At 37.7% G+C, this 12,066-nt stretch overlaps 1 non-coding gene across 1 annotated transcript; it reads left to right on the forward strand.

The window, feature by feature from the left end:
- Window positions 1-2,556: 2,556 nt before the first annotated feature.
- Window positions 2,557-2,663, forward strand: LOC112746281 (small nucleolar RNA R71). Its single transcript, XR_003174173.1, has one exon. It is a non-coding gene; the product is annotated as a small nucleolar RNA R71 (small nucleolar RNA).
- Window positions 2,664-12,066: the final 9,403 nt, after the last annotated feature.

Genomic DNA, 12,066 nt, shown 5'->3' on the forward strand with positions numbered 1-12,066 from the left:
AATACCTCAATGAACTTTTCAACCATATCAGAAAAAATTAAAAGAATACACCTCTGAAAAGTTGCTGGAGTATTACAGAGTCCAAAAGACATTCTCCTGTAGGCAAATACTCCAAAGGGGCATGTGAATGCTGTCTTCTCTTGATCTTGAGGGTCCACTACAATTTGATTATATCCAGAATATCCATCTAGAAAATAGTAAAAAGCATGACCAGCTAACCTCTCAAGCATCTGATCAATGAAAGGCAGGGGGAAGTGATCCTTCCTTGTAGCAGTGTTGAGCCTCCTGTAGTCTATACACATTCTCCATCCTGTGACTGTCCTTGTAGGAATAAGCTCATTCTGTTCATTCTTGATCACTGTCATCCCTCCTTTCTTGGAAACTACCTGCACAGGACTTACCCAAGGACTGTCAGAAATAGGGTAAATAATACCTGCTTCCCCTAATTTCATTACCTCTTTTTGGACCACCTCTTTCATGGTTGGATTGAGTCTCCTTTGTGGCTGCACAACTGGTTTAGCATCATCTTTAAGGAGGATCTTGTGCATACACTTGGTTGGACTAATCCCTTTAAAGTCACTAATAGTCCACCCAAGAGCTGTTTTATGGCTCCTGAGCACTGGAATAAGTGCCTCTTCCTCTTCAGGCTTTAGGGAGGAGCTAATAATCACTGGATAGGAATCATTTTCACCCAAGAACACATATTTCAGAGAAGGAGGTAAAGGTTTGAGCTCAAGGTTGGGGGCTTCCTCCTCTGCTTTAGGCGTGTAAACCACAGCCTTCTGGGGTGGTGAATCATCGACTTCAACTAATTCATACTCAGAAATAGGATCCAGAATGTCATCTAGCACCTTAGCTTTCAGTACCTCTTGAACAAGTGATTCAATAACATCTATTTTCATACACCCTTCAGAATCATTAGGGTTCTTGAGAGCTTCAAAAACATTAAGAACCACATGTTCTTCATTGACCCTCAGGGTTAATTCACCATTTTTCACATCAATCAGAGCTCTACCTGTAGCTAAAAAGGGTCTACCAAGTATAATAGAGGATTTTACCTCCTCTTCCATGTCTAATATAACAAAATCAGCAGGAAAAATAAATGGTCATACTTTCACAAGTAAATCCTCAACAACACCCACAGCTAATTTAATAGAAAGATCAGCAAGTTGAAGAGAAATACGAGTGAGTTTTACCTACTCAATTTGAAGCTTTTTCATCACTGAAGGTGGCATGAGATTGATGCTAGCTCCAAAATCACATAAAGCTCTCTGAATGGTGACATCTCCAATGGTGCAAGGAATCACAAAGCTCCCTGGATCTTGCATTTTCTCAGGAAGTTTATGTTGAATAATAGCACTGCATTCCTTGGTTAACACCACGGTTTCTTGCTCCTTCCAATTCCTCTTGTTAGTCAATAATTCTTTCATAAATTTAGCATAAAGAGGCATTTTCTCAAGAGCCTCTACAAAAAGAATGTTGATCTATAGCTTCTTGAAGACATCTAAAAATTTAGAGAATTGCTTTTCTTTGGAAGCCTTCTGAAGCCTCTGAGGATATGGCATTTTTGGCTTGTATTCAGGAGCCTTTGGCAATGTAGGATAAGTGTCAAGAGGGTCAGGTAACGGGTTGTCTACACGATTTGGAGGGGCGTGCTCCACTTCTTCCTTCTTCTCCTCTGGAGCTTCTTTTTCAACTAGCTCGTCATTGGCCTTTGTCTCAGAGCCAGCTGTTTTACCACTTCTCAATTGAATAACCTTGCAATCTTCTCTTGGGTTCACCACTGTATCACCTGGAAATTTACTTGTAGACCTCTCAGGTATTTGCTTGCTCAGTTGGCCCATTTGCACCTCTAAGTTTCTAATGGAGGCTTTGGTTTCCTGCATAAGACTCCTCATCATCTCCCAATTAGAATCTTCTTGGGATTTAGAATTTGCCTGTGGAGATGGTTATTGTTGATGAGATTGAAATTGGTGGTTATTGTGATTGTTCTGTGGGAAACCGCCCTGAGAATTATTGTTGAAATTCTGAGGTCTCTGAGGTTGGTCCCTCCATCCAAAATTTGGGTGGTTTCTCCACCCCTAATTGTATACCTTAGAATATGGATCATTTTTGGGATTTCTAAGACCACTTCCTATATAATTGACCTGTTCAGAAGAGGATTGAGTATAATCATAATTATCATTTTGCACAAAATTACCTGTCATGTCATAAGAGACCTCTTGAGATGGATTTTGGGTGTTGATAGCTGAGACTTGCATTCCACCCATCTGCTGAGTAAGTAGATTTATTTGCTGAGACATAAGCTTGTTCTGAGAAAGAATAGCATTAAGAGCTTCTACTTCCATAACACCCTTCTTCTGAGGAGCCTCAGAGTTCACAGGATTCCTGTTAGATGAGTATAAATATTGGTTGCTAGCAACCAATTCAATAAGCTCAATAGTCTCCTCTAGTGTCTTCTTCTTGTGCAGTGAACCACCTGCGGAATTATCTAAGCACATCTTGGACATTTCACCCAAGCCTTCATAAAAGATATCTAGTTGGGTCCATTTTGAGAACATGTCCGGAGGGCATTGCTTGGTCAGTAGCTTGTACCTCTTCCAAGCTTCATAAAGAGTTTCACCATTCTTCTGCCTGAAGGTCTGAACCTCCAACCTAAGCTTAGTCAGCTTCTTTGGTGGGAAAAATTTAGTAAGAAACTCAGTAACAACCATGTCCCAAGTATCCAAACTCTCCTTGGGTTGGGAATCTAGCCATAGCTTTGCTCCATCCCTCAGAGCAAACGGGAAGAGCATGAGTTTGTACACCTCTGGGTTCACTCTATTTGTCTTCACAATATCATAAATTTGCAGAAAGTTAAAAATAAATTGATTTGGGTCTTCGTGGGGAAGACCATGATACTAGCAGTTTTGTTGCACCAGAGTGACCAATTGTGGCTTCAACTCAAAGTTGTTTGCAGCTATAGGAGGCACCACAATGCTTTTTCCATAAAGATCTGCAGTAGGAGCAGAGTAAGAGCCAAGTACTCTCCTTTGTTGATCATCCCCATTCGGATTTGCCACATTGGCATTAACAGCATTATTAGGATCCATAGGGGATTCTGCAGCCTTGTAAAGTCTTGCTTGTTGCAAACGCCGCCTGAAAGTCTTTTCAGGTTCAGGATCATAGTCTAAAAGAGGTTCCTTGTATCTGTTCCTGCATATAAATAGATAGAAAACAAGAAAAGATATGATTCTCTACGTCAGAGTGCAGAGAACTCCCAGTGAGGTAACCTGTGTAAAATAATAAAATAGAAATACTAAATAAATAAAATAGAAAAATTTCGAAAATGATAACTGAAATTAGACAAAAAATTTTCGAAAATTAACAGGAAAAATAAACGAGAAAATTAAAATGAAATTAACTAGGTGACACCAAACTTAATTTCAGAAATTAAGGAAAAATATTAGTGCTATTTATTTATTTAAAAAAAATTTTGAAAATACTAAGCAAAATTTAAATAAAATTAAAATTAAAACGCCTAATCTAAGCAATCAAACAACTGATAGTTGTTAATCACTATCAATTCCCGGCAACGGTGCCAAAATCTTGGTGCGGAATTTACAACCACAAACTAATCGGCAAGTGCACCGGGTCGTACCAAGTAATACCTCAGGTGAGTGAGGGTCGATCCCACTAGGATTAATGGACTAAGCAACAATGGTTAAGTGATTCACTTAGTTAGGCAAACAGAAAATAGTGTTTGAGTATTCAAAAAGCATTAAACAGTAGACAGGCAAATAAATAAGTTGGGAATAAAATATGGAGAAAATAGTTAAGGCTTCAAAGTTATCTATTTTCCAGATTGACTTTTCTTATTATTTTATTCTAATCATGCAAGATTTAATTCATGGCAAACTATATGTGACTAGACCCTAATTCCTTAGACCTTTCTAGTCTCCTCTAAAATTCATCAATCGCCAATTCCTTGGTCAATTAATTCCAATAAGGGGGTGAAGTTTAATTCTAGTTATTATGCCACAAAAATCTTAATTACCCAAATATAAGAGGATTATATGTCACGCATCCCATTAAGTCCAGATAATTAGAATTTAGGAGAAATTATTTTCAAGCTGTTGTTCAAGTAAAGAGCTTTTCCAAGTTATACAAGAATTCAATTAGAAAGAGGGTCATACTTCCGTTCCACCCAAATTCATAAGATAAAGAATGAAAACAATTCTTAAATTATAAATCAGTACATGAATTAAACTAGAAAAATAATAGTATCAATCCATACAATAGACAGAGCTCCTAACCTTAACAGTGAAGGTTTAGTTGCTCATGGTTCAGAGAGAAAATAAGGATTGTAAATTGGGCTGAGGTAGAATGAAAAGTTAACTAATTAGAATAATGTTAGGATCCCCTTTTTATACCTAATCCTAATTAATTTAAAATCTATCTTCTAAAACTAAAATAATATCTTTTTCTATTTTAAATAAAAGTTTAAATCTGAATTAACAATAAAATCAATTAGCGTTTTCTGCATGTTGCGCATGTCACGCGTACGCGTCGATGGTCTTCTTCGCGTGTCACGCGTTCGCGTCAGGTACGCGCACGCGTCGTTGTGCAACTTCGCTTTTCACACGTACGTGTCAGGTACGTGCACGCGTCGCTATGGAATGCTCCAAATCACGCGCATGCGTCAGGTACGCGTACACGTCGCTCCTCGCTGTCATCTCCTTCCATTCTTGTGCTGATTCGATTTGTGCAAGCTTCCTCTCCATCTTCTAAGCCATTCCTGGCCTATATAGCCTTCTTCTCTTTTTCTGCGGAAGCTCCATCAAATCCAACCAAATGCTACCTAAAATAAACAGAATTGCACAAGACTCAAAGTAGCATCCATAGTGGCTAAAAGATAATTAATTCTTGATTAAACTCAACAAATTAAATACAAATTCACTAGGAAAAGATAGGAAAGATGCTCACTCATCACATGATTAAATTAATTGGTATGAAAAGTTAATCTGGAAAATAAACATCTCTGAAACCTTAACTGTTTTACTCATATATTTCACAACCCGTTTACTGCTTGCTTTCTGATTTTGTGAATTTACTATTTAATGCAATTGAGACCCAAACACTATTCGCGTCAGGTACGCGCACGCGTCGTTGTGCAACTTCGCTTTTCACGCGTACGTGTCAGGTACGCGCACGCGTCGCTATGGAATGCTCCAAATCACGCGCACGCGTCAGGTACGCGTACACGTCGCTCCTCGCTGTCATCTCCTTCCATTCTTGTGCTGATTCGATTTGTGCAAGCTTCCTCTCCATCTTCTAAGCCATTCCTGGCCTATATAGCCTTCTTCTCTTTTTCTGCGGAAGCTCCATAAAATCCAACCAAATGCTACCTAAAATAAACAGAATTACACAAGACTCAAAGTAGCATCCATAGTGGCTAAAAGATAATTAATTCTTGATTAAACTCAACAAATTAAATACAAATTCACTAGGAAAAGATAGGAAAGATGCTCACTCATCACATGATTAAATTAATTGGTATGAAAAGTTAATCCGGAAAATAAACATCTCTGAAACCTTAACTGTTTTACTCATATATTTCACAACCCGTTTACTGCTTGCTTTCTGATTTTGTGAATTTACTATTTAATGCAATTGAGACCCAAACACTATTTTCTTCTTGTCTAACTAAGTAAATCATTCAATCATTTTTGCTTAGTCCATCGATCCTCGTGGGATCGACCCTCATTCACTTGAGGTACTACTTGGTACGACCCGGTGCACTTGCCGATTAGTTTGTGGACTATAAATTTCGCACCATTGGGTCTTGCAAAGATCATATAGGTAGCATCTCTAGTAATTAAAATGAAAAAGTACAAATTGAAATGAAAATAAAAATGTGAAACAAACAAGACAAATACTTAACCTTACGAATTAAAAAGATTCAATCCTTTTGTAATCGTAAAAAGAAAATACATCTTCATTGACCTCCCATTTAAGAAGGCCATCATTTGAAGAACATATGTCTTCAAAGCATCAAACATGTATCCCATTTGCTCCTGAGAAGCTGAGGCTCCTATATTGCCACCAATAGCTTCTACTCCCTTACAATACCAAAATGACTATGGTTTGTTGTGTTCTTGAAAGCCATTCGCTCGAGCAGGTGAGAAGCCCCACTAGACAATGGTCTCTCATATATGGAACCACAGTCAAGGGATAATCCAATTGAGGCTGCATGGTTCTAATTAACAACTAAAATGAAAAACATAGTCACTATGCTAACCAATCACCTCAAATACACTATTATCACTCAAAGTAGCATTGTCATTGAACATATCAACATAGTGGCTTCCATTGGTAAATCACCTTAGAATAAAAATGCACAGAAACTTGTATTGGTCTCCCAGGACATATTCTTTTTTGTGCACTTACAAAATACAAGCAAAGAGAACTATAACCATGCACATACCGGTGAGGTCTCCAAGGCTATTTTGAGACCATTGTGGAGAGTTGTGATATTGGTCTTGCTTGGCTCAACCAAATCCGGTAGTGGATCAGGGAAGGCAACGCCTTCAAATAGAGTGCCAAGTAGAGGAAGCGGACTAGAACTCTCCCTTGTAAGCCATCTTAACAATCCACCTAAGGAAGGCTTTGTAGCCACTGTAGTTGAAGTTGCAAACCTAGTGACTCCCAAGTAGCTTCCATGGGCCTAATCACGCATTACAAGTTCCATTTCATCATAAAGCAACACATAAATAATGTTTGCAACAAAATCACCACACAAAAATGAACATTTCATTCTACTTTCACCAATTCGAATCTATATCACAGACAACAAGAGATAAATTTTCTATTCCCCTATTTGTCACATGATTGCTAGCATGAAAAATAATTTAGGAATTGTCAAAATTGGCAACTATAACTTCAATGAAAAAAATAAAAAAGCAAACTCAGAATGAACCCTGAAATCCAAATCAAAATAAACTAAAAAATAGAACAAAATCAGAATAAACCAAGAATTGAAAGTCATAAACCAAAATCATAAACTCAACATAGATGTTATTACCTGAGGTATCCCCATATGAAACTGAGATTTGTTTATCAGAGACGGAGACCGGCGAAGACGCAAAAAACCAACAAGAAAGAGACGAGAGGAAGCAACGCGTCGGCAAGGAGGAGGCGATGAGACTAGAGTCGGGGATGTCGAGGCTGGAGGTTGAGGGTAGACTGGTAAGGGCTAGAGACTGGATCGACGAAGATGGGTTTTGAGATTATGGTGATAGGAGAAGAAGAGAGGGAGAGTAGTGCTAGGAAAAGTGAAAAGAACGGTTTTGCCAGAAAGGGAATTTGATTTGGCGTGATATGAAAAAAAGTGAAATTAGAGAAGAATTTTGGAGTAGTAGAATTTTAATTTGGGAAAGTTTTGTAACTACTGTTAATTGAGATTAAAATTTGTTGCAAATTATGAACAAAAAATGCTAAAGGAAAATCTAATTCTCTTAACTAATTTGAGGGAGTTTTTTAAAACTTCTGTTTAAAACTCCTATAAAATTATGTTCTTTTTGGTAGTGAGAAAGTTGCCAAGGTCATCAGCCCGTTACCACCATCACCGCCATTCCGATTACCAGCCTGTTGGCTCAGTACCTCAGCTGTGGCCTGCATAGCAATAGCCATATTTTCTAGAGCAATCATGAAGTTCACCGAATTATTGTTATTGGCCGTTTCGGGTCCTTCATTATCTCTCCGACCTCTTTCTTGACCACGTCCGCATCCACAAGACGTCATTTGTTTCCTGTTCATACCAAACAATTGATACCAAGGTGATCAGTATCAATATCTCAAGTCTAGTGCTTCAAAATCCCAAATGCATGCTCATGAACAAGTATGCTACATTTATCAATTAGATAATCCTAAATAGCATATACACATACCCAGAGTATGCCCAAAAGCATAGTCAGTCCGTCCCTCAGGCTCTACAGGAACGAACTACTCTGATACCATAATATAACACCCTACCACACAGAGCTTTACGCTTAAGTTCGTAAATCAGAGGTGGTAAGGTATTGCGATCAATAATAGTAAAATGCGTACATAGGAATATATAAAAAGAAATTTAACTAGGAGCCTTGTAGAAAAGTTAAACAAAATAGAACTCGAAAGTTGCATTACACTTGAAACGGTTAAGCATAGAAGTGTGATGAGGAAAACTTGATTCCGCATAAACTAACTGGCAAGTGTATCGGGTCGCATCAAGTAGTAAAACTCACAAAAGTGAGGTCGATCCTACAGGGATTGATGGATCAAGCAAATTTAGTTGAATGATTAGTCTAGTTAAGCTGACAGTTGGAAATCTGAGTGAGAATTGACTAACAGAATGTAAATTGCTGGGAAATTAAAGTGCATAATGTAAATTGATAGAAACTTAAATAGCAAGAAACTTAAATTGCTGAAACTTAAAGAGCAAGAAACTAAAAGAGCTGAATCTTAAATTGCAAGAAATATAAATAACTGAATCTTAGAGTGCAAGAAAGTAAAATTTCAGAATCTAATTGCAGGGAAACTTTGTATGAATAATAAAGGGAATTGGGCGCAGTAAATCAAAACAGCAGTAAACAATTGAAACTTAAGTGAAATCAGAGAGATCTAAATTGAAAAAAAAATCAAAGAAAGTGATTCATCAGGGATTGGAGATATCATAATCCACCATGAATCAATTGAGTCTCAACTCCTTTCTCAATCATATGAGTAGATCTATGGCGGATTAAAATTGATTGGATCCCAATTTCTTAGCAATCTAATCTCTCTAATCACAATCAATCTTGCCAATTTCTTGATCTAATTGTCATGAGAAGAGTCAGAGCACATTCTCTTATCCATAAGCCACATAAATTCTCAAAACCTCAATTCCTCCCGAATAGTGTTGATTGAGAGAATTGTGAAGGATAGAGCTCCAATTCTAATGCAAGTGATTCCCCTTCCGAGGCTCACACAAGCATTCAATTGAATTAAACCCCTTTTCGGAGTGAGTAATTCACAATCAAAATAGAAGTTATCCTATGGCTACATAAATAAATTGAGAAGAAGAAGAATTTCATTGATTCATTGGAATTACAATAGAGCTCCTCCCCCTAATGAATTTGGGGTTTAGTTCATCATTGCTCAAATCAAAACAGAAAATAAAAAAGTTGCAGAAAAATTACAGAAGTGAAAATACAAAGAGAATTGAATGCAGAGTTTCCCAATTGGGATCCTGACTCTCTAGCCTTTCTGATCTGAGATCTGCCAACCTCCTTTCTAAATCAAATTCTTCTCTATTTATACACTTTCTAATTCAATCTTCAAGTCTTTGGGTTGGGCTTTTTGGCCTTGTTGAAGCAAGCTAGAATGGGTTTTAGTGATGTTGAAGAGGAGTAATTGACAATTCACGTTTTTGATCTGCATGGGTGTTCAATTTTCACTAAAGCTGATGTCAACGTTGGTGCTCAACATTTGCCAGAAAATGTTGAGTCAAACGTTTGGCTTGAAAAAGGATTTTGAAAGGAATGAGTGTTGGCGCCAACGTTTGACTCAACGTTGGTGCACCAACGTTTTTCCACACACGCGTGCACGTCGCACACGCGTACGCGTAGAAACAGCGTTTTGTGCGCATGCGTCACTCACGCATTTACGTGTGTGACCAAAGTCTGCATCCACGTGTACGCGTGACCCACGCATACACATCGATGCAAGTTTTCTAAATCCAATTTTTGGGCTTCTTATCGCGTACGTTGGAGGTAGCATTTGTCCACCAACATTCCCTCCAACGTTGGCTTGGTCAAGTGTACGCGTGAATGGTAAATTTTGCCTTTTCACGTGTATGCGCAGCTCATGCGTATGCGTGAATTACACTTCCACGCGTACGCATTGCCCAAAATTTTTCCAGCTCCAGTTTTTAAAAGTTTTCGAGGACGTTGGAGGTAACTGGTGAGGTGGAAATTAGCCAATTAAGAAATTAATATAAGAAATACGTTGCAAGTACAGTTCTTAACCAGGAAAAATCTGCTTATCAATTTAGAAAGGTTGTCACAAATTTAGAATAAAAATACTGGGAGTAGGAATCCCAGGTCATCTCCCAACGAGTTGACAAAAGGGTGCTATCTTATTAATCAGGAGTTTTCCGAGAAATATTAAGAGTTGAAGAATAGAAAAATAAAGGATTGTGAATTAAATCAATGTAAATTAAAAGAGATTTATGTATTCAGAATAAAAAGCTTTGACCGGGGGAATGATTAATTGGAAGTACTCTCCTTGTTGGATTTTCTCAAGTGTAATATCAAGAGGTTGTTATTTTCACTTAGTTAACCCTTACTAAATAAAGGAAAGTCAAGTGATTGAGCTAACTCTTATTCGCAAGTCCTAATCCTCTCCCTTGGGAAGGATTAGCGTTAGTAAATAGAGAATTAGCCAACAACTTTCAATTTAACTAATCACTTGAGCATTCCAACTCAAGGGTCTCCTTTTAATCAACCCCTAAGTCAAGTTGGGAGTCTACTCCATTAACATGAATATAACATTCACAGAAATATAAAAAGAAGACATGATAAATTGAATAAAATAGGAATTGAAATTAATTAAAAGTAAAAATAATTCTTTGCATTAATAAATCCCAAAATGCAACATACGTATCTGAACAGGGTTAATAAGTAATCAAAAGAATAAAGGAATAAGAAAACAAACTAGAATAATAGAAAATTCAACGGAGGTAATGACTCTTCTCAATATTCAAAGCAAAAGCATAAACTATAAAAACTATTAGTGTGTAGAAACCCTAGAGGAAGAGTGATTTCTCTCTAAGATTCCAATCTAAAACTAAAAACTATGCGAATGAGAATGTGTGTTGAGTCTCTGCTTGTCCCCTGGCTCTAGTCTGTGTTTCTGGGTCGAAAATTTGGTCCAAACTTGGCCCAAAATCGCCCCTAGCGTTTTTCCGTGATTTCTGCAGGTAGCGCATGTCATACGTACGCGTCAGTCACGCGTACGCGTTGTTTGGCGATTTTCCTTGTCACGCGTACGTGTCAGGCATGCGCACGCGTCGCCGTGCGAACTCCAATTCACATGCACGCGTGAGCCATGCGTGCGCGTCGCTTCTCGCTGGTTGTCTCCTTTATTTCTTGTGCTCCTTCCATTTTTGCAAGCTTCCTCTCCATCCTCTAAGCCATTCCTACCCTATAAAGCCTGAAAACACTTAACGCACAAATCACGGCATCGAATGGTATAAAGAGGAGTAAAAAATATATAATTTAAAGGCTTAGAAAGCAAGTTTTCAATCATAGAGCAAAATTGGGAAGTAATTGTAAAATCATGCAAATAGTATGAATAAGTGTGCAAAGAATTGATAAAAACCTCTCAATTGAGCATAAGATAAACCATAAAATAGTGGTTTATCAGTAACGTTGGTTCACCAACGTTCCCTCTAACGTTGGCACCCAAATTTGCACTAACATTGCATACCCCTTTTCCTCCAACATTTAAGGTAACGTTGGTGAGCCAACTTTGGCCACCAATGTTACTTCTTCTACTTTGCTTCTTCCTCTGCTTTTTCCTCTTCTTTCTTGCTTCTTCTTCACCTATTATCAATCAAACAATTGCATCAAAGTTTGCTATAATCACAAGGTATTTGCATCATTCATAACATCAAGCAAAATTAGCATAACACGTTATGAAGAAGCACATAAATACCCATGTCTAATTAAACTAAGTGATGCATGAAATTCCAATCTAATTACTTACTTATTGTGCAAGAAAGTGCATGAACCCTAATGAAAACAAGTAAAAAATGCTTGTGAAACTAGCATAAGATGATTTGTCATCAAAGGGACAGATAACAGCGCATGAAAAAGATAATATACATACGAACACAGAGGTCCAAAGATACAAATAGCAAGCTCCAGACTCGACGTGCGAAGCAAAGGCCGGCCAGAGTACATATATATATACAATCCAAAAGTTTACCAAAAGACAAAATATAAATTTTGTTTCTCCAAGTCAACCTCTAGGAGGGACAAAATACAAATATATACAAAGTGGAGA

The sequence above is a fragment of the Arachis hypogaea genome, chromosome 14 (assembly GCF_003086295.3).
Source record: "Arachis hypogaea cultivar Tifrunner chromosome 14, arahy.Tifrunner.gnm2.J5K5, whole genome shotgun sequence".
In the NCBI taxonomy this organism is placed as follows: domain Eukaryota; kingdom Viridiplantae; phylum Streptophyta; class Magnoliopsida; order Fabales; family Fabaceae; genus Arachis; species Arachis hypogaea.